We start from the raw sequence: 25,153 nt of genomic DNA, 5'->3' as shown, positions 1-25,153 counted from the left end.
TTTGTGATCTCTTTTAGCAGTTATTGTGCAATAGCTTTTTTTTTTTTTGTTTAATAAAGTACATTTAAGTTGAATTAGTTCAATTCCAGCTCTGCGGAATTTGTTGGTGCCATATAAGTAGTTAAGGAAATACTTAAGGAAAGGTTAAACTTTTAGTGATAAGATAAAATAATTAAACAACTTTGCAAAACACTTCTTTTGTATCTCAATTTAGTTTTATTATGGATATCTTTTTTTTCCTGTTGAGGCAGATCCCATTAAATCCTAACATGGGTCAGTGGCGCAATGGATAACGCGTCTGACTATGAATCAGAAGATTGTAGGTTCGACTCCTACCTGGCTCGGCCGCCGTGCCGTGATCGTATAGTGGTTAGTACTCTGCGTTGTGGCCGCAGCAACCCCGGTTCGAATCCGGGTCACGGCATCTCTATTTTCCTTCTCTTCAGCGCTAAGTACATTTTGACCCCAACTGTTAACCATGTGAGTGTCGGAGTTAAACAATATTTAAAATGCAAACAATGTAAATAGTGCCAAATATCTAATATTGCACTAAATCACAACAAAGTGTTAATTCTTGGTACCCCTTTAAAAGTCTAATTATAAATTGTAAACGCAACTGCAATATAACAACAATGATTTAATACATTGAACAATGTGATTATCCCAGAAAAAAACACAATAACAAACTTTTGAACTCTAAAGTAAAAATAGAAAAAGATATAATAGTGGAGACAACTTACTAACACGTCCAAAAATCTAATAAAGCAGTAAAGCATCTAGAGGCATTGGCAACTCACATGAACCACAGCCCACAATCTGGCTCTGGTTTATAAGCATTGGACTCTTAAATAGGTGACTCCCTCTCCTCTTCTTATTTATAGGTATCAGATCCACCTTTTCTCTAGGCACAGACTTCCGGCAGGTCATATATGTACATATAATATATTCATACAATAAAACAGGAAAAATGTGTATAGTGTAAAACCTTAATAAAATTATACCATATAGAATTACACTTGTGCACAGGAGTCTTGAAATTCAGCTCACAGAAATGCCTCTGGTGTCTGCCTGCCTAGAGACAACCCAACCCGCATGGTGCTTCCAAATTTTGGTATATAATATGACTCAAGAATCCAACTTGGAACAATCTCTGAAACACATTTCCCCCCTTAAAAAAGCTTCCTCAGTTAAATTGTGAAACGCATCTCAGAGATTGTTTTGTGATCTCTTTTAGCAGTTATTGTGCAATAGCTTATTTTTTTTTGTTTAATAAAGTACATTTAAGTTGAATTAGTTCAATTCCAGCTCTGCGGAATTTGTTGGTGCCATATAAGTAGTTAAGGAAATACTTAAGGAAAGGTTAAACTTTTAGTGATAAGATAAAATAATTAAACAACTTTGCAAAACACTTCTTTTGTATCTCAATTTAGTTTTATTATGGATATCTTTTTTTTCCTGTTGAGGCAGATCCCATTAGCTCCAAACATGGGCCAGTGGCGCAATGGATAACGCGTCTGACTACGAATCAGAAGATTGTAGGTTCGACTCCTACGTGGCTCGGCCGCTGTGCCGTGATCGTATAGTGGTTAGGACTCTGCGTTGTGGCCGCAGCAACCCTGGTTCGAATCCGGGTCACGGCATCTCTATTTTCCTTCTCTTCAGCGCTAAGTACATTTTGACCCCAACTGTTAACCATGTGAGTGTCGGAGTTAAACAATATTTAAAATGCAAACAATGTAAATAGTGCTAAATATCTAATATTGCACTAAATCACAACAAAGTGTTAATTCTTGATACCCCTTTAAAAGTCTAATTATAAATTGTAAACGCAACTGCAATATAACAACCATGATTTAATACATTGAACAATGTGATTATCCCAGAAAAAAACACAATAACAAACTTTTGAACTCTAAAGTAAAAATAGAAAAAGATATAATAGTGGAGACAACTTACTAACACAGCCAAAAATCTAATAAAGCAGTAAAGCATCTAGAGGCATTGGCAACTCACATGAACCACAGCCCACAATCTGGCTCTGGTTTATAAGCATTGGACTCTTAAATAGGTGACTCCCTCTCCTCTTCTTATTTATAGGTATCAGATCCACCTTTTCTCTAGGCACAGACTTCCGGCAGGTCATATATGTACATATAATATATTCATACAATAAAACAGGAAAAATGTGTATAGTGTAAAACCTTAATAAAATTATACCATATAGAATTACACTTGTGCACAGGAGTCTTGAAATTCAGCTCACAGAAATGCCTCTGGTGTCTGCCTGCCTAGAGACAACCCAAACCGCATGGTGCTTCCAAATTTTGGTATATAATATGACTCAAGAATCCAACTTGGAACAATCTCTGAAACACATTTCCCCCCTTAAAAAAGCTTCCTCAGTTAAATTGTGAAACACATCTCAGAGATTGTTTTGTGATCTCTTTTAGCAGTTATTGTGCAATAGCTTTTTTTTTTTTTGTTTAATAAAGTACATTTAAGTTGAATTAGTTCAATTCCAGCTCTGCGGAATTTGTTGGTGCCATATAAGTAGTTAAGGAAATACTTAAGGAAAGGTTAAACTTTTAGTGATAAGATAAAATAATTAAACAACTTTGTAAAACACTTCTTTTGTATCTCAATTTAGTTTTATTATGGATATCTTTTTTTTCCTGTTGAGGCAGATCCCATTAAATCCTAACATGGGTCAGTGGCGCAATGGATAACGCGTCTGACTACGAATCAGAAGATTGTAGGTTCGACTCCTACCTGGCTCGGCCGCTGTGCCGTGATCGTATAGTGGTTAGTACTCTGCGTTGTGGCCGCAGCAACCCCGGTTCGAATCCGGGTCACGGCATCTCTATTTTCCTTCTCTTCAGCGCTAAGTACATTTTGACCCCAACTGTTAACCATGTGAGTGTCGGAGTTAAACAATATTTAAAATGCAAACAATGTAAATAGTGCCAAATATCTAATATTGCACTAAATCACAACAAAGTGTTAATTCTTGGTACCCCTTTAAAAGTCTAATTATAAATTGTAAACGCAACTGCAATATAACAACAATGATTTAATACATTGAACAATGTGATTATCCCAGAAAAAAACACAATAACAAACTTTTGAACTCTAAAGTAAAAATAGAAAAAGATATAATAGTGGAGACAACTTACTAACACGTCCAAAAATCTAATAAAGCAGTAAAGCATCTAGAGGCATTGGCAACTCACATGAACCACAGCCCACAATCTGGCTCTGGTTTATAAGCATTGGACTCTTAAATAGGTGACTCCCTCTCCTCTTCTTATTTATAGGTATCAGATCCACCTTTTCTCTAGGCACAGACTTCCGGCAGGTCATATATGTACATATAATATATTCATACAATAAAACAGGAAAAATGTGTATAGTGTAAAACCTTAATAAAATTATACCATATAGAATTACACTTGTGCACAGGAGTCTTGAAATTCAGCTCACAGAAATGCCTCTGGTGTCTGCCTGCCTAGAGACAACCCAACCCGCATGGTGCTTCCAAATTTTGGTATATAATATGACTCAAGAATCCAACTTGGAACAATCTCTGAAACACATTTCCCCCCTTAAAAAAGCTTCCTCAGTTAAATTGTGAAACGCATCTCAGAGATTGTTTTGTGATCTCTTTTAGCAGTTATTGTGCAATAGCTTATTTTTTTTTGTTTAATAAAGTACATTTAAGTTGAATTAGTTCAATTCCAGCTCTGCGGAATTTGTTGGTGCCATATAAGTAGTTAAGGAAATACTTAAGGAAAGGTTAAACTTTTAGTGATAAGATAAAATAATTAAACAACTTTGCAAAACACTTCTTTTGTATCTCAATTTAGTTTTATTATGGATATCTTTTTTTTCCTGTTGAGGCAGATCCCATTAGCTCCAAACATGGGCCAGTGGCGCAATGGATAACGCGTCTGACTACGAATCAGAAGATTGTAGGTTCGACTCCTACCTGGCTCGGCCGCTGTGCCGTGATCGTATAGTGGTTAGGACTCTGCGTTGTGGCCGCAGCAACCCTGGTTCGAATCCGGGTCACGGCATCTCTATTTTCCTTCTCTTCAGCGCTAAGTACATTTTGACCCCAACTGTTAACCATGTGAGTGTCGGAGTTAAACAATATTTAAAATGCAAACAATGTAAATAGTGCTAAATATCTAATATTGCACTAAATCACAACAAAGTGTTAATTCTTGATACCCCTTTAAAAGTCTAATTATAAATTGTAAACGCAACTGCAATATAACAACCATGATTTAATACATTGAACAATGTGATTATCCCAGAAAAAAACACAATAACAAACTTTTGAACTCTAAAGTAAAAATAGAAAAAGATATAATAGTGGAGACAACTTACTAACACAGCCAAAAATCTAATAAAGCAGTAAAGCATCTAGAGGCATTGGCAACTCACATGAACCACAGCCCACAATCTGGCTCTGATTTATAAGCATTGGACTCTTAAATAGGTGACTCCTTCTCCTCTTCTTATTTATAGGTATCAGATCCACCTTTTCTCTAGGCACAGACTTCCAGCAGGTCATATATGTACATATAATATATTCATACAATAAAACAGGAAAAATGTGTATAGTGTAAAACCTTAATAAAATTATACCATATAGAATTACACTTGTGCACAGGAGTCTTGAAATTCAGCTCACAGAAATGCCTCTGGTGTCTGCCTGCCTAGAGACAACCCAACCCGCATGGTGCTTCCAAATTTTGGTATATAATATGACTCAAGAATCCAACTTGGAACAATCTCTGAAACACATTTCCCCCCTTAAAAAAGCTTCCTCAGTTAAATTGTGAAACGCATCTCAGAGATTGTTTTGTGATCTCTTTTAGCAGTTATTGTGCAATAGCTTATTTTTTTTTGTTTAATAAAGTACATTTAAGTTGAATTAGTTCAATTCCAGCTCTGCGGAATTTGTTGGTGCCATATAAGTAGTTAAGGAAATACTTAAGGAAAGGTTAAACTTTTAGTGATAAGATAAAATAATTAAACAACTTTGCAAAACACTTCTTTTGTATCTCAATTTAGTTTTATTATGGATATCTTTTTTTTCCTGTTGAGGCAGATCCCATTAGATCCAAACATGGGCCAGTGGCGCAATGGATAACGCGTCTGACTACGAATCAGAAGATTGTAGGTTCGACTCCTACCTGGCTCGGCCGCTGTGCCGTGATCGTATAGTGGTTAGGACTCTGCGTTGTGGCCGCAGCAACCCCGGTTCGAATCCGGGTCACGGCATCTCTATTTTCCTTCTCTTCAGCGCTAAGTACATTTTGACCCCAACTGTTAACCATGTGAGTGTCGGAGTTAAACAATATTTAAAATGCAAACAATGTAAATAGTGCTAAATATCTAATATTGCACTAAATCACAACAAAGTGTTAATTCTTGGTACCCCTTTAAAAGTCTAATTATAAATTGTAAACGCAACTGCAATATAACAACCATGATTTAATACATTGAACAATGTGATTATCCCAGAAAAAAACACAATAACAAACTTTTGAACTCTAAAGTAAAAATAGAAAAAGATATAATAGTGGAGACAACTTACTAACACAGCCAAAAATCTAATAAAGCAGTAAAGCATCTAGAGGCATTGGCAACTCACATGAACCACAGCCCACAATCTGGCTCTGGTTTATAAGCATTGGACTCTTAAATAGGTGACTCCCTCTCCTCTTCTTATTTATAGGTATCAGATCCACCTTTTCTCTAGGCACAGACTTCCGGCAGGTCATATATGTACATATAATATTTTCATACAATAAAACAGGAAAAATGTGTATAGTGTAAAACCTTAATAAAATTATACCATATAGAATTACACTTGTGCACAGGAGTCTTGAAATTCAGCTCACAGAAATGCCTCTGGTGTCTGCCTGCCTAGAGACAACCCAACCCGCATGGTGCTTCCAAATTTTGGTATATAATATGACTCAAGAATCCAACTTGGAACAATCTCTGAAACACATTTCCCCCCTTAAAGAAGCTTCCTCAGTTAAATTGTGAAACGCATCTCAGAGATTGTTTTGTGATCTCTTTTAGCAGTTATTGTGCAATAGCTTATTTTTTTTTTTGTTTAATAAAGTACATTTAAGTTGAATTAGTTCAATTCCAGCTCTGCGGAATTTGTTGGTGCCATATAAGTAGTTAAGGAAATACTTAAGGAAAGGTTAAACTTTTAGTGATAAGATAAAATAATTAAACAACTTTGCAAAACACTTCTTTTGTATCTCAATTTAGTTTTATTATGGATATCTTTTTTTTCCTGTTGAGGCAGATCCCATTAGATCCTAACATGGGCCAGTGGCGCAATGGATAACGCGTCTGACTACGAATCAGAAGATTGTAGGTTCGACTCCTACCTGGCTCGGCCGCTGTGCCGTGATCGTATAGTGGTTAGTACTCTGCGTTGTGGCCACAGCAACCCTGGTTCGAATCCGGGTCACGGCATCTCTATTTTCCTTCTCTTCAGCGCTAAGTACATTTTGACCCCAACTGTTAACCATGTGAGTGTCGGAGTTAAACAATATTTAAAATGCAAACAATGTAAATAGTGCCAAATATCTAATATTGCACTAAATCACAACAAAGTGTTAATTCTTGGTACCCCTTTAAAAGTCTAATTATAAATTGTAAACGCAACTGCAATATAACAACAATGATTTAATACATTGAACAATGTGATTATCCCAGAAAAAAACACAATAACAAACTTTTGAACTCTAAAGTAAAAATAGAAAAAGATATAATAGTGGAGACAACTTACTAACACAGCCAAAAATCTAATAAAGCAGTAAAGCATCTAGAGGCATTGGCAACTCACATGAACCACAGCCCACAATCTGGCTCTGATTTATAAGCATTGGACTCTTAAATAGGTGACTCCCTCTCCTCTTCTTATTTATATGTATCAGATCCACCTTTTCTCTAGGCACAGACTTCCAGCAGGTCATATATGTACATATAATATATTCATACAATAAAACAGGAAAAATGTGTATAGTGTAAAACCTTAATAAAATTATACCATATAGAATTACACTTGTGCACAGGAGTCTTGAAATTCAGCTCACAAAAATGCCTCTGGTGTCTGCCTGCCTAGAGACAACCCAACCCGCATGGTGCTTCCAAATTTTGGTATATAATATGACTCAAGAATCCAACTTGGAACAATCTCTGAAACACATTTCCCCCCTTAAAAAAGCTTCCTCAGTTAAATTGTGAAACGCATCTAAGAGATTGTTTTGTGATCTCTTTTAGCAGTTATTGTGCAATAGCTTATTTTTTTTTGTTTAATAAAGTACATTTAAGTTGAATTAGTTCAATTCCAGCTCTGCGGAATTTGTTGGTGCCATATAAGTAGTTAAGGAAATACTTAAGGAAAGGTTAAACTTTTAGTGATAAGATAAAATAATTAAACAACTTTGCAAAACACTTCTTTTGTATCTCAATTTAGTTTTATTATGGATATCTTTTTTTTCCTGTTGAGGCAGATCCCATTAGATCCAAACATGGGCCAGTGGCGCAATGGATAACGCGTCTGACTACGAATCAGAAGATTGTAGGTTCGACTCCTACCTGGCTCGGCCGCTGTGCCGTGATCGTATAGTGGTTAGTACTCTGCGTTGTGGCCGCAGCAACCCTGGTTCGAATCCGGGTCACGGCATCTCTATTTTCCTTCTCTTCAGCGCTAAGTACATTTTGACCCCAACTGTTAACCATGTGAGTGTCGGAGTTAAACAATATTTAAAATGCAAACAATGTAAATAGTGCCAAATATCTAATATTGCACTAAATCACAACAAAGTGTTAATTCTTGGTACCCCTTTAAAAGTCTAATTATAAATTGTAAACGCAACTGCAATATAACCACCATGATTTAATACATTGAACAATGTGATTATCCCAGAAAAAAACACAACAACAAACTTTTGAACTCTAAAGTAAAAATAGAAAAAGATATAATAGTGGAGACAACTTACTAACACAGCCAAAAATCTAATAAAGCAGTAAAGCATCTAGAGGCATTGGCAACTCACATGAACCACAGCCCACAATCTGGCTCTGGTTTATAAGCATTGGACTCTTAAATAGGTGACTCCCTCTCCTCTTCTTATTTATAGGTATCAGATCCACCTTTTCTCTAGGCACAGACTTCCGGCAGGTCATATATGTACATATAATATATTCATACAATAAAACAGGAAAAATGTGTATAGTGTAAAACCTTAATAAAATTATACCATATAGAATTACACTTGTGCACAGGAGTCTTGAAATTCAGCTCACAGAAATGCCTCTGGTGTCTGCCTGCCTAGAGACAACCCAACCCGCATGGTGCTTCCAAATTTTGGTATATAATATGACTCAAGAATCCAACTTGGAACAATCTCTGAAACACATTTCCCCCCTTAAAAAAGCTTCCTCAGTTAAATTGTGAAACGCATCTCAGAGATTGTTTTGTGATCTCTTTTAGCAGTTATTGTGCAATAGCTTATTTTTTGTTTTGTTTAATAAAGTACATTTAAGTTGAATTAGTTCAATTCCAGCTCTGCGGAATTTGTTGGTGCCATATAAGTAGTTAAGGAAATACTTAAGGAAAGGTTAAACTTTTAGTGATAAGATAAAATAATTAAACAACTTTGCAAAACACTTCTTTTGTATCTCAATTTAGTTTTATTATGGATATCTTTTTTTTTCCTGTTGAGGCAGATCCCATTAGATCCAAACATGGGCCAGTGGCGCAATGGATAACGCGTCTGACTACGAATCAGAAGATTGTAGGTTCGACTCCTACCTGGCTCGGCCGCTGTGCCGTGATCGTATAGTGGTTAGTACTCTGCGTTGTGGCCGCAGCAACCCCAGTTCGAATCCGGGTCACGGCATCTCTATTTTCCTTCTCTTCAGCGCTAAGTACATTTTGACCCCAACTGTTAACCATGTGAGTGTCGGAGTTAAACAATATTTAAAATGCAAACAATGTAAATAGTGCTAAATATCTAATATTGCACTAAATCACAACAAAGTGTTAATTCTTGGTACCCCTTTAAAAGTCTAATTATAAATTGTAAACGCAACTGCAATATAACCACCATGATTTAATACATTGAACAATGTGATTATCCCAGAAAAAAACACAACAACAAACTTTTGAACTCTAAAGTAAAAATAGAAAAAGATATAATAGTGGAGACAACTTACTAACACAGCCAAAAATCTAATAAAGCAGTAAAGCATCTAGAGGCATTGGCAACTCACATGAACCACAGCCCACAATCTGGCTCTGGTTTATAAGCATTGGACTCTTAAATAGGTGACTCCCTCTCCTCTTCTTATTTATAGGTATCAGATCCACCTTTTCTCTAGGCACAGACTTCCGGCAGGTCATATATGTACATATAATATATTCATACAATAAAACAGGAAAAATGTGTATAGTGTAAAACCTTAATAAAATTATACCATATAGAATTACACTTGTGCACAGGAGTCTTGAAATTCAGCTCACAGAAATGCCTCTGGTGTCTGCCTGCCTAGAGACAACCCAACCCGCATGGTGCTTCCAAATTTTGGTATATAATATGACTCAAGAATCCAACTTGGAACAATCTCTGAAACACATTTCCCCCCTTAAAAAAGCTTCCTCAGTTAAATTGTGAAACGCATCTCAGAGATTGTTTTGTGATCTCTTTTAGCAGTTATTGTGCAATAGCTTATTTTTTTTTGTTTAATAAAGTACATTTAAGTTGAATTAGTTCAATTCCAGCTCTGCGGAATTTGTTGGTGCCATATAAGTAGTTAAGGAAATACTTAAGGAAAGGTTAAACTTTTAGTGATAAGATAAAATAATTAAACAACTTTGCAAAACACTTCTTTTGTATCTCAATTTAGTTTTATTATGGATATCTTTTTTTTCCTGTTGAGGCAGATCCCATTAGATCCAAACTTGGGCCAGTGGCGCAATGGATAACGCGTCTGACTACGAATCAGAAGATTGTAGGTTCGACTCCTACCTGGCTCACGGCATCTCTATGCCGGGTCACGGCATCTCTATTTTCCTTCTCTTCAGCGCTAAGTACATTTTGACCCCAACTGTTAACCATGTGAGTGTCGGAGTTAAACAATATTTAAAATGCAAACAATGTAAATAGTGCCAAATATCTAATATTGCACTAAATCACAACAAAGTGTTAATTCTTGGTACCCCTTTAAAAGTCTAATTATAAATTGTAAACGCAACTGCAATATAACCACCATGATTTAATACATTGAACAATGTGATTATCCCAGAAAAAAACACAACAACAAACTTTTGAACTCTAAAGTAAAAATAGAAAAAGATATAATAGTGGAGACAACTTACTAACACAGCCAAAAATCTAATAAAGCAGTAAAGCATCTAGAGGCATTGGCAACTCACATGAACCACAGCCCACAATCTGGCTCTGGTTTATAAGCATTGGACTCTTAAATAGGTGACTCCCTCTCCTCTTCTTATTTATAGGTATCAGATCCACCTTTTCTCTAGGCACAGACTTCCGGCAGGTCATATATGTACATATAATATATTCATACAATAAAACAGGAAAAATGTGTATAGTGTAAAACCTTAATAAAATTATACCATATAGAATTACACTTGTGCACAGGAGTCTTGAAATTCAGCTCACAGAAATGCCTCTGGTGTCTGCCTGCCTAGAGACAACCCAACCCGCATGGTGCTTCCAAATTTTGGTATATAATATGACTCAAGAATCCAACTTGGAACAATCTCTGAAACACATTTCCCCCCTTAAAAAAGCTTCCTCAGTTAAATTGTGAAACGCATCTCAGAGATTGTTTTGTGATCTCTTTTAGCAGTTATTGTGCAATAGCTTATTTTTTGTTTTGTTTAATAAAGTACATTTAAGTTGAATTAGTTCAATTCCAGCTCTGCGGAATTTGTTGGTGCCATATAAGTAGTTAAGGAAATACTTAAGGAAAGGTTAAACTTTTAGTGATAAGATAAAATAATTAAACAACTTTGCAAAACACTTCTTTTGTATCTCAATTTAGTTTTATTATGGATATCTTTTTTTTTCCTGTTGAGGCAGATCCCATTAGATCCAAACATGGGCCAGTGGCGCAATGGATAACGCGTCTGACTACGAATCAGAAGATTGTAGGTTCGACTCCTACCTGGCTCGGCCGCTGTGCCGTGATCGTATAGTGGTTAGTACTCTGCGTTGTGGCCGCAGCAACCCCAGTTCGAATCCGGGTCACGGCATCTCTATTTTCCTTCTCTTCAGCGCTAAGTACATTTTGACCCCAACTGTTAACCATGTGAGTGTCGGAGTTAAACAATATTTAAAATGCAAACAATGTAAATAGTGCTAAATATCTAATATTGCACTAAATCACAACAAAGTGTTAATTCTTGGTACCCCTTTAAAAGTCTAATTATAAATTGTAAACGCAACTGCAATATAACCACCATGATTTAATACATTGAACAATGTGATTATCCCAGAAAAAAACACAACAACAAACTTTTGAACTCTAAAGTAAAAATAGAAAAAGATATAATAGTGGAGACAACTTACTAACACAGCCAAAAATCTAATAAAGCAGTAAAGCATCTAGAGGCATTGGCAACTCACATGAACCACAGCCCACAATCTGGCTCTGGTTTATAAGCATTGGACTCTTAAATAGGTGACTCCCTCTCCTCTTCTTATTTATAGGTATCAGATCCACCTTTTCTCTAGGCACAGACTTCCGGCAGGTCATATATGTACATATAATATATTCATACAATAAAACAGGAAAAATGTGTATAGTGTAAAACCTTAATAAAATTATACCATATAGAATTACACTTGTGCACAGGAGTCTTGAAATTCAGCTCACAGAAATGCCTCTGGTGTCTGCCTGCCTAGAGACAACCCAACCCGCATGGTGCTTCCAAATTTTGGTATATAATATGACTCAAGAATCCAACTTGGAACAATCTCTGAAACACATTTCCCCCCTTAAAAAAGCTTCCTCAGTTAAATTGTGAAACGCATCTCAGAGATTGTTTTGTGATCTCTTTTAGCAGTTATTGTGCAATAGCTTATTTTTTTTTGTTTAATAAAGTACATTTAAGTTGAATTAGTTCAATTCCAGCTCTGCGGAATTTGTTGGTGCCATATAAGTAGTTAAGGAAATACTTAAGGAAAGGTTAAACTTTTAGTGATAAGATAAAATAATTAAACAACTTTGCAAAACACTTCTTTTGTATCTCAATTTAGTTTTATTATGGATATCTTTTTTTTCCTGTTGAGGCAGATCCCATTAGATCCAAACTTGGGCCAGTGGCGCAATGGATAACGCGTCTGACTACGAATCAGAAGATTGTAGGTTCGACTCCTACCTGGCTCGGCCGCTGTGCCGTGATCGTATAGTGGTTAGTACTCTGCGTTGTGGCCGCAGCAACCCCGGTTCGAATCCGGGTCACGGCATCTCTATTTTCCTTCTCTTCAGCGCTAAGTACATTTTGACCCCAACTGTTAACCATGTGAGTGTCGGAGTTAAACAATATTTAAAATGCAAACAATGTAAATAGTGCCAAATATCTAATATTGCACTAAATCACAACAAAGTGTTAATTCTTGGTACCCCTTTAAAAGTCTAATTATAAATTGTAAACGCAATACATTGAACAATGTGATTATCCCAGAAAAAAACACAATAACAAACTTTTGAACTCTAAAGTAAAAATAGAAAAAGATATAATAGTGGAGACAACTTACTAACACAGCCAAAAATCTAATAAAGCAGTAAAGCATCTAGAGGCATTGGCAACTCACATGAACCACAGCCCACAATCTGGCTCTGGTTTATAAGCATTGGACTTTTAAATAGGTGACTCCCTCTCCTCTTCTTATTTATAGGTATCAGATCCACCTTTTCTCTAGGCACAGACTTCCGGCAGGTCATATATGTACATATAATATATTCATACAATAAAACAGGAAAAATGTGTATAGTGTAAAACCTTAATAAAATTATACCATATAGAATTACACTTGTGCACAGGAGTCTTGAAATTCAGCTCACAGAAATGCCTCTGGTGTCTGCCTGCCTAGAGACAACCCAACCCGCATGGTGCTTCCAAATTTTGGTATATAATATGACTCAAGAATCCAACTTGGAACAATCTCTGAAACACATTTCCCCCCTTAAAAAAGCTTCCTCAGTTAAATTGTGAAACGCATCTCAGAGATTGTTTTGTGATCTCTTTTAGCAGTTATTGTGCAATAGCTTATTTTTTTTTGTTTAATAAAGTACATTTAAGTTGAATTAGTTCAATTCCAGCTCTGCGGAATTTGTTGGGCCAGTGGCGCAATGGATAACGCGTCTGACTACGAATCAGAAGATTGTAGGTTCGACTCCTACCTGGCTCGGCCGCTGTGCCGTGATTGTATAGTGGTTAGGACTCTGCGTTGTGGCCGCAGCAACCCCGGTTCGAATCCGGGTCACGGCATCTCTATTTTCCTTCTCTTCAGCGCTAAGTACATTTTGACCCCAACTGTTAACCATGTGAGTGTCGGAGTTAAACAATATTTAAAATGCAAACAATGTAAATAGTGCTAAATATCTAATATTTCACTAAATCACAACAAAGTGTTAATTCTTGGTACCCCTTTAAAAGTCTAATTATAAATTGTAAACGCAACTGCAATATAACAACCATGATTTAATACATTGAACAATGTGATTATCCCAGAAAAAAACACAATAACAAACTTTTGAACTCTAAAGTAAAAATAGAAAAAGATATAATAGTGGAGACAACTTACTAACACAGCCAAAAATCTAATAAAGCAGTAAAGCATCTAGAGGCATTGGCAACTCACATGAACCACAGCCCACAATCTGGCTCTGGTTTATAAGCATTGGACTCTTAAATAGGTGACTCCCTCTCCTCTTCTTATTTATAGGTATCAGATCCACCTTTTCTCTAGGCACAGACTTCCGGCAGGTCATATATGTACATATAATATTTTCATACAATAAAACAGGAAAAATGTGTATAGTGTAAAACCTTAATAAAATTATACCATATAGAATTACACTTGTGCACAGGAGTCTTGAAATTCAGCTCACAGAAATGCCTCTGGTGTCTGCCTGCCTAGAGACAACCCAACCCGCATGGTGCTTCCAAATTTTGGTATATAATATGACTCAAGAATCCAACTTGGAACAATCTCTGAAACACATTTCCCCCCTTAAAGAAGCTTCCTCAGTTAAATTGTGAAACGCATCTCAGAGATTGTTTTGTGATCTCTTTTAGCAGTTATTGTGCAATAGCTTATTTTTTTTTTTGTTTAATAAAGTACATTTAAGTTGAATTAGTTCAATTCCAGCTCTGCGGAATTTGTTGGTGCCATATAAGTAGTTAAGGAAATACTTAAGGAAAGGTTAAACTTTTAGTGATAAGATAAAATAATTAAACAACTTTGCAAAACACTTCTTTTGTATCTCAATTTAGTTTTATTATGGATATCTTTTTTTTCCTGTTGAGGCAGATCCCATTAGATTCTAACATGGGCCAGTGGCGCAATGGATAACGCGTCTGACTACGAATCAGAAGATTGTAGGTTCGACTCCTACCTGGCTCGGCCGCTGTGCCGTGATCGTATAGTGGTTAGTACTCTGCGTTGTGGCCGCAGCAACCCCGGTTCGAATCCGGGTCACGGCATCTCTATTTTCCTTCTCTTCAGCGCTAAGTACATTTTGACCCCAACTGTTAACCATGTGAGTGTCGGAGTTAAACAATATTTAAAATGCAAACAATGTAAATAGTGCCAAATATCTAATATTGCACTAAATCACAACAAAGTGTTAATTCTTGGTACCCCTTTAAAAGTCTAATTATAAATTGTAAACGCAACTGCAATATAACAACAATGATTTAATACATTGAACAATGTGATTATCCCAGAAAAAAACACAATAACAAACTTTTGAACTCTAAAGTAAAAATAGAAAAAGATATAATAGTGGAGACAACTTACTAACACAGCCAAAAATCTAATAAAGCAGTAAAGCATCTAGAGGCATTGGCAACTCACATGAACCACAGCCCACAATCTGGCTCTGATTTATAAGCATTGGACTCTTAAATAGGTGACTCCCTCTCCTCTTCTTATTTATATGTATCAGATCCACCTTTTCTCTAGGCACAGACTTCCAGCAGGTCATATATGTACATATAATATATTCATACAATAAAACAGGAAAAATGTGTATAGTGTAAAACCTTAATAAAATTATACCATATAGAATTACACTTGTGCACAGGAGTCTTGAAATTCAGCTCACAAAAATGCCTCTGGTGTCTGCCTGCCTAGAGACAACCCAACCCGCATGGTGCTTCCAAATTTTGGTATATAATATGACTCAAGAATCCAACTTGGAACAATCTCTGAAACACATTTCCCCCCTTAAAAAAGCTTCCTCAGTTAAATTGTGAAACGCATCTAAGAGATTGTTTTGTGATCTCTTTTAGCAGTTATTGTGCAATAGCTTATTTTTTTTTGTTTAATAAAGTACATTTAAGTTGAATTAGTTCAATTCCAGCTCTGCGGAATTTGTTGGTGCCATATAAGTAGTTAAGGAAATACTTAAGGAAAGGTTAAACTTTTAGTGATAAGATAAAATAATTAAACAACTTTGCAAAACACTTCTTTTGTATCTCAATTTAGTTTTATTATGGATATCTTTTTTTTCCTGTTGAGGCAGATCCCATTAGATCCAAACATGGGCCAGTGGCGCAATGGATAACGCGTCTGACTACGAATCAGAAGATTGTAGGTTCGACTCCTACCTGGCTCGGCCGCTGTGCCGTGATCGTATAGTGGTTAGTACTCTGCGTTGTGGCCGCAGCAACCCTGGTTCGAATCCGGGTCACGGCATCTCTATTTTCCTTCTCTTCAGCGCTAAGTACATTTTGACCCCAACTGTTAACCATGTGAGTGTCGGAGTTAAACAATATTTAAAATGCAAACAATGTAAATAGTGCCAAATATCTAATATTGCACTAAATCACAACAAAGTGTTAATTCTTGGTACCCCTTTAAAAGTCTAATTATAAATTGTAAACGCAACTGCAATATAACCACCATGATTTAATACATTGAACAATGTGATTATCCCAGAAAAAAACACAACAACAAACTTTTGAACTCTAAAGTAAAAATAGAAAAAGATATAATAGTGGAGACAACTTACTAACACAGCCAAAAATCTAATAAAGCAGTAAAGCATCTAGAGGCATTGGCAACTCACATGAACCACAGCCCACAATCTGGCTCTGGTTTATAAGCATTGGACTCTTAAATAGGTGACTCCCTCTCCTCTTCTTATTTATAGGTATCAGATCCACCTTTTCTCTAGGCACAGACTTCCGGCAGGTCATATATGTACATATAATATATTCATACAATAAAACAGGAAAAATGTGTATAGTGTAAAACCTTAATAAAATTATACCATATAGAATTACACTTGTGCACAGGAGTCTTGAAATTCAGCTCACAGAAATGCCTCTGGTGTCTGCCTGCCTAGAGACAACCCAACCCGCATGGTGCTTCCAAATTTTGGTATATAATATGACTCAAGAATCCAACTTGGAACAATCTCTGAAACACATTTCCCCCCTTAAAAAAGCTTCCTCAGTTAAATTGTGAAACGCATCTCAGAGATTGTTTTGTGATCTCTTTTAGCAGTTATTGTGCAATAGCTTATTTTTTGTTTTGTTTAATAAAGTACATTTAAGTTGAATTAGTTCAATTCCAGCTCTGCGGAATTTGTTGGTGCCATATAAGTAGTTAAGGAAATACTTAAGGAAAGGTTAAACTTTTAGTGATAAGATAAAATAATTAAACAACTTTGCAAAACACTTCTTTTGTATCTCAATTTAGTTTTATTATGGATATCTTTTTTTTTCCTGTTGAGGCAGATCCCATTAGATCCAAACATGGGCCAGTGGCGCAATGGATAACGCGTCTGACTACGAATCAGAAGATTGTAGGTTCGACTCCTACCTGGCTCGGCCGCTGTGCCGTGATCGCATAGTGGTTAGTACTCTGCGTTGTGGCCGCAGCAACCCCAGTTCGAATCCGGGTCACGGCATCTCTATTTTCCTTCTCTTCAGCGCTAAGTACATTTTGACCCCAACTGTTAACCATGTGAGTGTCGGAGTTAAACAATATTTAAAATGCAAACAATGTAAATAGTGCTAAATATCTAATATTGCACTAAATCACAACAAAGTGTTAATTCTTGGTACCCCTTTAAAAGTCTAATTATAAATTGTAAACGCAACTGCAATATAACCACCATGATTTAATACATTGAACAATGTGATTATCCCAGAAAAAAACACAACAACAAACTTTTGAACTCTAAAGTAAAAATAGAAAAAGATATAATAGTGGAGACAACTTACTAACACAGCCAAAAATCTAATAAAGCAGTAAAGCATCTAGAGGCATTGGCAACTCACATGAACCACAGCCCACAATCTGGCTCTGGTTTATAAGCATTGGACTCTTAAATAGGTGACTCCCTCTCCTCTTCTTATTTATAGGTATCAGATCCACCTTTTCTCTAGGCACAGACTTCCGGCAGGTCATATATGTACATATAATATATTCATACAATAAAACAGGAAAAATGTGTATAGTGTAAAACCTTAATAAAATTATACCATATAGAATTACACTTGTGCACAGGAGTCTTGAAATTCAGCTCACAGAAATGCCTCTGGTGTCTGCCTGCCTAGAGACAACCCAACCCGCATGGTGCTTCCAAATTTTGGTATATAATATGACTCAAGAATCCAACTTGGAACAATCTCTGAAACACATTTCCCCCCTTAAAAAAGCTTCCTCAGTTAAATTGTGAAACGCATCTCAGAGATTGTTTTGTGATCTCTTTTAGCAGTTATTGTGCAATAGCTTATTTTTTTTTTTTTGTTTAATAAAGTACATTTAAGTTGAATTAGTTCAATTCCAGCTCTGCGGAATTTGTTGGTGCCATATAAGTAGTTAAGGAAATACTTAAGGAAAGGTTAAACTTTTAGTGATAAGATAAAATAATTAAACAACTTTGCAAAACACTTCTTTTGTATCTCAATTTAGTTTTATTATGGATATCTTTTTTTTCCTGTTGAGGCAGATCCCATTAGATCCAAACTTGGGCCAGTGGCGCAATGGATAACGCGTCTGACTACGAATCAGAAGATTGTAGGTTCGACTCCTACCTGGCTCGGCCGCTGTGCCGTGATCGTATAGTGGTTAGTACTCTGCGTTGTGGCCGCAGCAACCCCGGTTCGAATCCGGGTCACGGCATCTCTATTTTCCTTCTCTTCAGCGCTAAGTACATTTTGACCCCAACTGTTAACCATGTGAGTGTCGGAGTTAAACAATATTTAAAATGTAAATAGTGCCAAATATCTAATATTGCACTAAATCACAACAAAGTGTTAATTCTTGGTACCCCTTTAAAAGTCTAATTATAAATTGTAAACGCAACTGCAATATAACAACAATGATTTAATACATTGAACAATGTGATTATCCCAGAAAAAAACACAATAACAAACTTTTGAACTCTAAAGTAAAAATAGAAAAAGATATAATAGTGGAGACAACTTACTAACACAGCCAAAAATCTAATAAAGCAGTAAAGCATCTAGAGGCATTGGCAACTCACATGAACCACAGCCCACAATCTGGCTCTGGTTTATAAGCATTGGACTTTTAAATAGGTGACTCCCTCTCCTCTTCTTATTTATAGGTATCAGATCCACCTTTTCTCTAGGCACAGACTTCCGGCAGGTCATATATGTACATATAATATATTCATACAATAAAACAGGAAAAATGTGTATAGTGTAAAACCTTAATAAAATTATACCATATAGAATTACACTTGTGCACAGGAGTCTTGAAATTCAGCTCACAGAAATGCCTCTGGTGTCTGCCTGCCTAGAGACAACCCAACCCGCATGGTGCTTCCAAATTTTGGTATATAATATGACTCAAGAATCCAACTTGGAACAATCTCTGAAACACATTTCCCCCCTTAAAAAAGCTTCCTCAGTTAAATTGTGAAACGCATCTCAGAGATTGTTTTGTGATCTCTTTTAGCAGTTATTGTGCAATAGCTTATTTTTTTTTGTTTAATAAAGTACATTTAAGTTGAATTAGTTCAATTCCAGCTCTGCGGAATTTGTTGGTGCCATATAAGTAGTTAAGGAAATACTTAAGGAAAGGTTAAACTTTTAGTGATAAGATAAAATAATTAAACAACTTTGCAAAACACTTCTTTTGTATCTCAATTTAGTTTTATTATGGATATCTTTTTTTTCCTGTTGAGGCAGATCCCATTAGATCCAAACATGGGCCAGTGGCGCAATGGATAACGCGTCTGACTACGAATCAGAAGATTGTAGGTTCGACTCCTACCTGGCTCGGCCGCTGTGCCGTGATCGTATAGTGGTTAGTACTCTGCGTTGTGGCCGCAGCAACCCCGGTTCGAATCCGGGTCACGGCATCTCTATTTTCCTTCTCTTCAGCGCTAAGTACATTTTGACCCCAACTGTTAACCATGTGAGTGTCGGAGTTAAACAATATTTAAAATGCAAACAATGTAAATAGTGCTAAATATCTAATATTGCACTAAATCACAACAAAGTGTTAATTCTTGGTACCCCTTTAAAAGTCTAATTATAAATTGTAAACGCAACTGCAATATAACAACCATGATTTAATACATTGAACAATGTGATTATCCCAGAAAAAAACACAATAACAAACTTTTGAACTCTAAAGTAAAAATAGAAAAAGATATAATAGTGGAGACAACTTACTAACACAGCCAAAAATCTAATAAAGCAGTAAAGCATCTAGAGGCATTGGCAACTCACATGAACCACAGCCCACAATCTGGCTCTGGTTTATAAGCATTGGACTCTTAAATAGGTGACTCCCTCTCCTCTTCTTATTTATAGGTATCAGATCCACCTTTTCTCTAGGCACAGACTTCCGGCAGGTCATATATGTACATATAATATATTCATACAATAAAACAGGAAAAATGTGTATAGTGTAAAACCTTAATAAAATTATACCATATAGAATTACACTTGTGCACAGGAGTCTTGAAATTCAGCTCACAGAAATGCCTCTGGTGTCTGCCTGCCTAGAGACAACCCAACCCGCATGGTGCTTCCAAATTTTGGTATATAATATGACTCAAGAATCCAACTTGGAACAATCTCTGAGACACATTTCCCCCCTTAAAAAAGCTTCCTCAGTTAAATTGTGAAACGCATCTCAGAGATTGTTTTGTGATCTCTTTTAGCAGTTATTGTGCAATAGCTTATTTTTTTTTTTTGTTTAATAAAGTACATTTAAGTTGAATTAGTTCAATTCCAGCTCTGCGGAATTTGTTGGTGCCATATAAGTAGTTAAGGAAATACTTAAGGAAAGGTTAAACTTTTAGTGATAAGATAAAATAATTAAACAACTTTGCAAAACACTTCTTTTGTATCTCAATTTAGTTTTATTATGGATATCTTTTTTTTCCTGTTGAGGCAGATCCCATTAGATCCAAACATGGGCCAGTGGCGCAATGGATAACGCGTCTGACTACGAATCAGAAGATTGTAGGTTCGACTCCTACCTGGCTCGGCCGCTGTGCCGTGATCGTATAGTGGTTAGTACTCTGCGTTGTGGCCGCAGCAACCCCGGTTCGAATCCGGGTCACGGCATCTCTATTTTCCTTCTCTTCAGCGCTAAGTACATTTTGACCCCAACTGTTAACCATGTGAGTGTCGGAGTTAAACAATATTTAAAATGCAAACAATGTAAATAGTGCTAAATATCTAATATTGCACTAAATCACAACAAAGTGTTAATTCTTGGTACCCCTTTAAAAGTCTAATTATAAATTGTAAACGCAACTGCAATATAACAACCATGATTTAATACATTGAACAATGTGATTATCCCAGAAAAAAACACAATAACAAACTTTTGAACTCTAAAGTAAAAATAGAAAAATATATAATAGTGGAGACAACTTACTAACACAGCCAAAAATCTAATAAAGCAGTAAAGCATCTAGAGGCATTGGCAACTCACATGAACCACAGCCCACAATCTGGCTCTGGTTTATAAGCATTGGACTCTTAAATAGGTGACTCCCTCTCCTCTTCTTATTTATAGGTATCAGATCCACCTTTTCTCTAGGCACAGACTTCCGGCAGGTCATATATGTACATATAATATATTCATACAATAAAACAGGAAAAATGTGTATAGTGTAAAACCTTAATAAAATTATACCATATAGAATTACACTTGTGCACAGGAGTCTTGAAATTCAGCTCACAGAAATGCCTCTGGTGTCTGCCTGCCTAGAGACAACCCAACCCGCATAGTGCTTCCAAATTTTGGTATATAATATGACTCAAGAATCCAACTTGGAACAATCTCTGAAACACATTTCCCCCCTTAAAAAAGCTTCCTCAGTTAAATTGTGAAACGCATCTCAGAGATTGTTTTGTGATCTCTTTTAGCAGTTATTGTGCAATAGCTTATTTTTTTTTTTGTTTAATAAAGTACATTTAAGTTGAATTAGTTCAATTCCAGCTCTGCGGAATTTGTTGGTGCCATATAAGTAGTTAAGGAAATACTTAAGGAAAGGTTAAACTTTTAGTGATAAGATAAAATAATTAAACAACTTTGCAAAACACTTCTTTTGTATCTCAATTTAGTTTTATTATGGATATCTTTTTTTTCCTGTTGAGGCAGATCCCATTAGATCCAAACATGGGCCAGTGGCGCAATGGATAACGCGTCTGACTACGAATCAGAAGATTGTAGGTTCGACTCCTACCTGGCTCGGCCGCTGTGCCGTGATCGTATAGTGGTTAGTACTCTGCGTTGTGGCCGCAGCAACCCCGGTTCGAATCCGGGTCACGGCATCTCTATTTTCCTTCTCTTCAGCGCTAAGTACATTTTGACCCCAACTGTTAACCATGTGAGTGTCGGAGTTAAACAATATTTAAAATGCAAACAATGTAAATAGTGCTAAATATCTAATATTGCACTAAATCACAACAAAGTGTTAATTCTTGGTACCCCTTTAAAAGTCTAATTATAAATTGTAAACGCAACTGCAATATAACAACCATGATTTAATACATTGAACAATGTGATTATCCCAGAAAAAAACACAATAACAAACTTTTGAACTCTAAAGTAAAAATAGAAAAAGATATAATAGTGGAGACAACTTACTAACACAGCCAAAAATCTAATAAAGCAGTAAAGCATCTAGAGGCATTGGCAACTCACATGAACCACAGCCCACAATCTGGCTCTGGTTTATAAGCATTGGACTCTTAAATAGGTGACTCCCTCTCCTCTTCTTATTTATAGGTATCAGATCCACCTTTTCTCTAGGCACAGACTTCCGGCAGGTCATATATGTACATATAATATTTTCATACAATAAAACAGGAAAAATGTGTATAGTGTAAAACCTTAATAAAATTATACCATATAGAATTACACTTGTGCACAGGAGTCTTGAAATTCAGCTCACAGAAATGCCTCTGGTGTCTGCCTGCCTAGAGACAACCCAACCCGCATGGTGCTTCCAAATTTTGGTATATAATATGACTCAAGAATCCAACTTGGAACAATCTCTGAAACACATTTCCCCCCTTAAAAAAGCTTCCTCAGTTAAATTGTGAAACGCATCTCAGAGATTGTTTTGTGATCTCTTTTAGCAGTTATTGTGCAATAGCTTATTTTTTTTTTTGTTTAATAAAGTACATTTAAGTTGAATTAGTTCAATTCCAGCTCTGCGGAATTTGTTGGTGCCATATAAGTAGTTAAGGAAATACTTAAGGAAAGGTTAAACTTTTAGTGATAAGATAAAATAATTAAACAACTTTGCAAAACACTTCTTTTGTATCTCAATTTAGTTTTATTATGGATATCTTTTTTTTCCTGTTGAGGCAGATCCCATTAGATCCTAACATGGGCCAGTGGCGCAATGGATAACGCGTCTGACTACGAATCAGAAGATTGTAGGTTCGACTCCTACCTGGCTCGGCCGCTGTGCCGTGATCGTATAGTGGTTAGTACTCTGCGTTGTGGCCGCAGCAACCCCGGTTCGAATCCGGGTCACGGCATCTCTATTTTCCTTCTCTTCAGCGCTAAGTACATTTTGACCCCAACTGTTAACCATGTGAGTGTCGGAGTTAAACAATATTTAAAATGCAAACAATGTAAATAGTGCCAAATATCTAATATTGCACTAAATCACAACAAAGTGTTAATTCTTGGTACCCCTTTAAAAGTCTAATTATAAATTGTAAACGCAACTGCAATATAACAACAATGATTTAATACATTGAACAATGTGATTATCCCAGAAAAAAACACAATAACAAACTTTTGAACTCTAAAGTAAAAATAGAAAAAGATATAATAGTGGAGACAACTTACTAACACAGCCAAAAATCTAATAAAGCAGTAAAGCATCTAGAGGCATTGGCAACTCACATGAACCACAGCCCACAATCTGGCTCTGATTTATAAGCATTGGACTCTTAAATAGGTGACTCCCTCTCCTCTTCTTATTTATAGGTATCAGATCCACCTTTTCTCTAGGCACAGACTTCCAGCAGGTCATATATGTACATATAATATATTCATACAATAAAACAGGAAAAATGTGTATAGTGTAAAACCTTAATAAAATTATACCATATAGAATTACACTTGTGCACAGGAGTCTTGAAATTCAGCTCACAGAAATGCCTCTGGTGTCTGCCTGCCTAGAGACAACCCAACCCGCATGGTGCTTCCAAATTTTGGTATATAATATGACTCAAGAATCCAACTTGGAACAATCTCTGAAACACATTTCCCCCCTTAAAAAAGCTTCCTCAGTTAAATTGTGAAACGCATCTCAGAGATTGTTTTGTGATCTCTTTTAGCAGTTATTGTGCAATAGCTTATTTTTTTTTTTTTAATAAAGTACATTTAAGTTGAATTAGTTCAATTCCAGCTCTGCGGAATTTGTTGGTGCCATATAAGTAGTTAAGGAAATACTTAAGGAAAGGTTAAACTTTTAGTGATAAGATAAAATAATTAAACAACTTTGCAAAACACTTCTTTTGTATCTCAATTTAGTTTTATTATGGATATCTTTTTTTTCCTGTTGAGGCAGATCCCATTAGATCCAAACATGGGCCAGTGGCGCAATGGATAACGCGTCTGACTACGAATCAGAAGATTGTAGGTTCGACTCCTACCTGGCTCGGCCGCTGTGCCGTGATCGTATAGTGGTTAGTACTCTGCGTTGTGGCCGCAGCAACCCCGGTTCGAATCCGGGTCACGGCATCTCTATTTTCCTTCTCTTCAGCGCTAAGTACATTTTGACCCCAACTGTTAACCATGTGAGTGTCGGAGTTAAACAATATTTAAAATGCAAACAATGTAAATAGTGCCAAATATCTAATATTGCACTAAATCACAACAAAGTGTTAATTCTTGGTACCCCTTTAAAAGTCTAATTATAAATTGTAAACGCAACTGCAATATAACCACCATGATTTAATACATTGAACAATGTGATTATCCCAGAAAAAAACACAACAACAAACTTTTGAACTCTAAAGTAAAAATAGAAAAAGATATAATAGTGGAGACAACTTACTAACACAGCCAAAAATCTAATAAAGCAGTAAAGCATCTAGAGGCATTGGCAACTCACATGAACCACAGCCCACAATCTGGCTCTGGTTTATAAGCATTGGACTCTTAAATAGGTGACTCCCTCTCCTCTTCTTATTTATAGGTATCAGATCCACCTTTTCTCTAGGCACAGACTTCCGGCAGGTCATATATGTACATATAATATATTCATACAATAAAACAGGAAAAATGTGTATAGTGTAAAACCTTAATAAAATTATACCATATAGAATTACACTTGTGCACAGGAGTCTTGAAATTCAGCTCACAGAAATGCCTCTGGT

General features: G+C 36.2%; 37 non-coding genes across 37 annotated transcripts; all 37 read left to right on the top strand.

The window, feature by feature from the left end:
• Positions 1 to 271: 271 nt before the first annotated feature.
• TRNAH-AUG (transfer RNA histidin (anticodon AUG)) lies at positions 272 to 344 on the top strand. The gene has a single exon. It is a non-coding gene; the product is annotated as a tRNA-His (tRNA).
• Positions 345 to 352: 8 nt separating this feature from the next.
• TRNAH-GUG (transfer RNA histidin (anticodon GUG)) lies at positions 353 to 424 on the top strand. Its single transcript has one exon. It is a non-coding gene; the product is annotated as a tRNA-His (tRNA).
• Positions 425 to 1,487: 1,063 nt separating this feature from the next.
• TRNAR-ACG (transfer RNA arginine (anticodon ACG)) lies at positions 1,488 to 1,560 on the top strand. The gene has a single exon. It is a non-coding gene; the product is annotated as a tRNA-Arg (tRNA).
• Positions 1,561 to 1,568: 8 nt separating this feature from the next.
• TRNAH-GUG (transfer RNA histidin (anticodon GUG)) lies at positions 1,569 to 1,640 on the top strand. The gene has a single exon. It is a non-coding gene; the product is annotated as a tRNA-His (tRNA).
• A 1,064-nt stretch (positions 1,641 to 2,704) lies between these two features.
• Positions 2,705 to 2,777, top strand: TRNAR-ACG (transfer RNA arginine (anticodon ACG)). Its single transcript has one exon. It is a non-coding gene; the product is annotated as a tRNA-Arg (tRNA).
• Positions 2,778 to 2,785: 8 nt separating this feature from the next.
• On the top strand, positions 2,786 to 2,857 carry TRNAH-GUG (transfer RNA histidin (anticodon GUG)). Its single transcript has one exon. It is a non-coding gene; the product is annotated as a tRNA-His (tRNA).
• A 1,063-nt stretch (positions 2,858 to 3,920) lies between these two features.
• Positions 3,921 to 3,993, top strand: TRNAR-ACG (transfer RNA arginine (anticodon ACG)). Its single transcript has one exon. It is a non-coding gene; the product is annotated as a tRNA-Arg (tRNA).
• An 8-nt stretch (positions 3,994 to 4,001) lies between these two features.
• On the top strand, positions 4,002 to 4,073 carry TRNAH-GUG (transfer RNA histidin (anticodon GUG)). Its single transcript has one exon. It is a non-coding gene; the product is annotated as a tRNA-His (tRNA).
• Positions 4,074 to 5,136: 1,063 nt separating this feature from the next.
• Positions 5,137 to 5,209, top strand: TRNAR-ACG (transfer RNA arginine (anticodon ACG)). The gene has a single exon. It is a non-coding gene; the product is annotated as a tRNA-Arg (tRNA).
• An 8-nt stretch (positions 5,210 to 5,217) lies between these two features.
• Positions 5,218 to 5,289, top strand: TRNAH-GUG (transfer RNA histidin (anticodon GUG)). Its single transcript has one exon. It is a non-coding gene; the product is annotated as a tRNA-His (tRNA).
• Positions 5,290 to 6,354: 1,065 nt separating this feature from the next.
• TRNAR-ACG (transfer RNA arginine (anticodon ACG)) lies at positions 6,355 to 6,427 on the top strand. The gene has a single exon. It is a non-coding gene; the product is annotated as a tRNA-Arg (tRNA).
• Positions 6,428 to 7,570: 1,143 nt separating this feature from the next.
• Positions 7,571 to 7,643, top strand: TRNAR-ACG (transfer RNA arginine (anticodon ACG)). Its single transcript has one exon. It is a non-coding gene; the product is annotated as a tRNA-Arg (tRNA).
• An 8-nt stretch (positions 7,644 to 7,651) lies between these two features.
• On the top strand, positions 7,652 to 7,723 carry TRNAH-GUG (transfer RNA histidin (anticodon GUG)). The gene has a single exon. It is a non-coding gene; the product is annotated as a tRNA-His (tRNA).
• A 1,066-nt stretch (positions 7,724 to 8,789) lies between these two features.
• Positions 8,790 to 8,862, top strand: TRNAR-ACG (transfer RNA arginine (anticodon ACG)). The gene has a single exon. It is a non-coding gene; the product is annotated as a tRNA-Arg (tRNA).
• Positions 8,863 to 10,005: 1,143 nt separating this feature from the next.
• On the top strand, positions 10,006 to 10,078 carry TRNAR-ACG (transfer RNA arginine (anticodon ACG)). Its single transcript has one exon. It is a non-coding gene; the product is annotated as a tRNA-Arg (tRNA).
• A 1,092-nt stretch (positions 10,079 to 11,170) lies between these two features.
• On the top strand, positions 11,171 to 11,243 carry TRNAR-ACG (transfer RNA arginine (anticodon ACG)). Its single transcript has one exon. It is a non-coding gene; the product is annotated as a tRNA-Arg (tRNA).
• A 1,143-nt stretch (positions 11,244 to 12,386) lies between these two features.
• Positions 12,387 to 12,459, top strand: TRNAR-ACG (transfer RNA arginine (anticodon ACG)). The gene has a single exon. It is a non-coding gene; the product is annotated as a tRNA-Arg (tRNA).
• Positions 12,460 to 12,467: 8 nt separating this feature from the next.
• Positions 12,468 to 12,539, top strand: TRNAH-GUG (transfer RNA histidin (anticodon GUG)). Its single transcript has one exon. It is a non-coding gene; the product is annotated as a tRNA-His (tRNA).
• An 872-nt stretch (positions 12,540 to 13,411) lies between these two features.
• TRNAR-ACG (transfer RNA arginine (anticodon ACG)) lies at positions 13,412 to 13,484 on the top strand. The gene has a single exon. It is a non-coding gene; the product is annotated as a tRNA-Arg (tRNA).
• Positions 13,485 to 13,492: 8 nt separating this feature from the next.
• On the top strand, positions 13,493 to 13,564 carry TRNAH-GUG (transfer RNA histidin (anticodon GUG)). The gene has a single exon. It is a non-coding gene; the product is annotated as a tRNA-His (tRNA).
• Positions 13,565 to 14,629: 1,065 nt separating this feature from the next.
• TRNAR-ACG (transfer RNA arginine (anticodon ACG)) lies at positions 14,630 to 14,702 on the top strand. Its single transcript has one exon. It is a non-coding gene; the product is annotated as a tRNA-Arg (tRNA).
• An 8-nt stretch (positions 14,703 to 14,710) lies between these two features.
• Positions 14,711 to 14,782, top strand: TRNAH-GUG (transfer RNA histidin (anticodon GUG)). Its single transcript has one exon. It is a non-coding gene; the product is annotated as a tRNA-His (tRNA).
• A 1,063-nt stretch (positions 14,783 to 15,845) lies between these two features.
• Positions 15,846 to 15,918, top strand: TRNAR-ACG (transfer RNA arginine (anticodon ACG)). Its single transcript has one exon. It is a non-coding gene; the product is annotated as a tRNA-Arg (tRNA).
• An 8-nt stretch (positions 15,919 to 15,926) lies between these two features.
• TRNAH-GUG (transfer RNA histidin (anticodon GUG)) lies at positions 15,927 to 15,998 on the top strand. The gene has a single exon. It is a non-coding gene; the product is annotated as a tRNA-His (tRNA).
• Positions 15,999 to 17,064: 1,066 nt separating this feature from the next.
• Positions 17,065 to 17,137, top strand: TRNAR-ACG (transfer RNA arginine (anticodon ACG)). The gene has a single exon. It is a non-coding gene; the product is annotated as a tRNA-Arg (tRNA).
• Positions 17,138 to 18,284: 1,147 nt separating this feature from the next.
• TRNAR-ACG (transfer RNA arginine (anticodon ACG)) lies at positions 18,285 to 18,357 on the top strand. The gene has a single exon. It is a non-coding gene; the product is annotated as a tRNA-Arg (tRNA).
• Positions 18,358 to 18,365: 8 nt separating this feature from the next.
• Positions 18,366 to 18,437, top strand: TRNAH-GUG (transfer RNA histidin (anticodon GUG)). Its single transcript has one exon. It is a non-coding gene; the product is annotated as a tRNA-His (tRNA).
• Positions 18,438 to 19,491: 1,054 nt separating this feature from the next.
• Positions 19,492 to 19,564, top strand: TRNAR-ACG (transfer RNA arginine (anticodon ACG)). The gene has a single exon. It is a non-coding gene; the product is annotated as a tRNA-Arg (tRNA).
• Positions 19,565 to 19,572: 8 nt separating this feature from the next.
• TRNAH-GUG (transfer RNA histidin (anticodon GUG)) lies at positions 19,573 to 19,644 on the top strand. Its single transcript has one exon. It is a non-coding gene; the product is annotated as a tRNA-His (tRNA).
• A 1,066-nt stretch (positions 19,645 to 20,710) lies between these two features.
• On the top strand, positions 20,711 to 20,783 carry TRNAR-ACG (transfer RNA arginine (anticodon ACG)). The gene has a single exon. It is a non-coding gene; the product is annotated as a tRNA-Arg (tRNA).
• An 8-nt stretch (positions 20,784 to 20,791) lies between these two features.
• On the top strand, positions 20,792 to 20,863 carry TRNAH-GUG (transfer RNA histidin (anticodon GUG)). Its single transcript has one exon. It is a non-coding gene; the product is annotated as a tRNA-His (tRNA).
• A 1,065-nt stretch (positions 20,864 to 21,928) lies between these two features.
• On the top strand, positions 21,929 to 22,001 carry TRNAR-ACG (transfer RNA arginine (anticodon ACG)). The gene has a single exon. It is a non-coding gene; the product is annotated as a tRNA-Arg (tRNA).
• An 8-nt stretch (positions 22,002 to 22,009) lies between these two features.
• Positions 22,010 to 22,081, top strand: TRNAH-GUG (transfer RNA histidin (anticodon GUG)). Its single transcript has one exon. It is a non-coding gene; the product is annotated as a tRNA-His (tRNA).
• Positions 22,082 to 23,146: 1,065 nt separating this feature from the next.
• TRNAR-ACG (transfer RNA arginine (anticodon ACG)) lies at positions 23,147 to 23,219 on the top strand. Its single transcript has one exon. It is a non-coding gene; the product is annotated as a tRNA-Arg (tRNA).
• An 8-nt stretch (positions 23,220 to 23,227) lies between these two features.
• TRNAH-GUG (transfer RNA histidin (anticodon GUG)) lies at positions 23,228 to 23,299 on the top strand. The gene has a single exon. It is a non-coding gene; the product is annotated as a tRNA-His (tRNA).
• Positions 23,300 to 24,362: 1,063 nt separating this feature from the next.
• TRNAR-ACG (transfer RNA arginine (anticodon ACG)) lies at positions 24,363 to 24,435 on the top strand. The gene has a single exon. It is a non-coding gene; the product is annotated as a tRNA-Arg (tRNA).
• An 8-nt stretch (positions 24,436 to 24,443) lies between these two features.
• On the top strand, positions 24,444 to 24,515 carry TRNAH-GUG (transfer RNA histidin (anticodon GUG)). Its single transcript has one exon. It is a non-coding gene; the product is annotated as a tRNA-His (tRNA).
• The last annotated feature ends 638 nt before the right edge of the window (positions 24,516 to 25,153 follow it).

This window comes from Pelobates fuscus, chromosome 3 (assembly GCF_036172605.1).
Source record: "Pelobates fuscus isolate aPelFus1 chromosome 3, aPelFus1.pri, whole genome shotgun sequence".
Lineage (NCBI taxonomy): Eukaryota > Metazoa > Chordata > Amphibia > Anura > Pelobatidae > Pelobates > Pelobates fuscus.
This window is presented reverse-complemented; position numbering and strand designations above follow the sequence as displayed.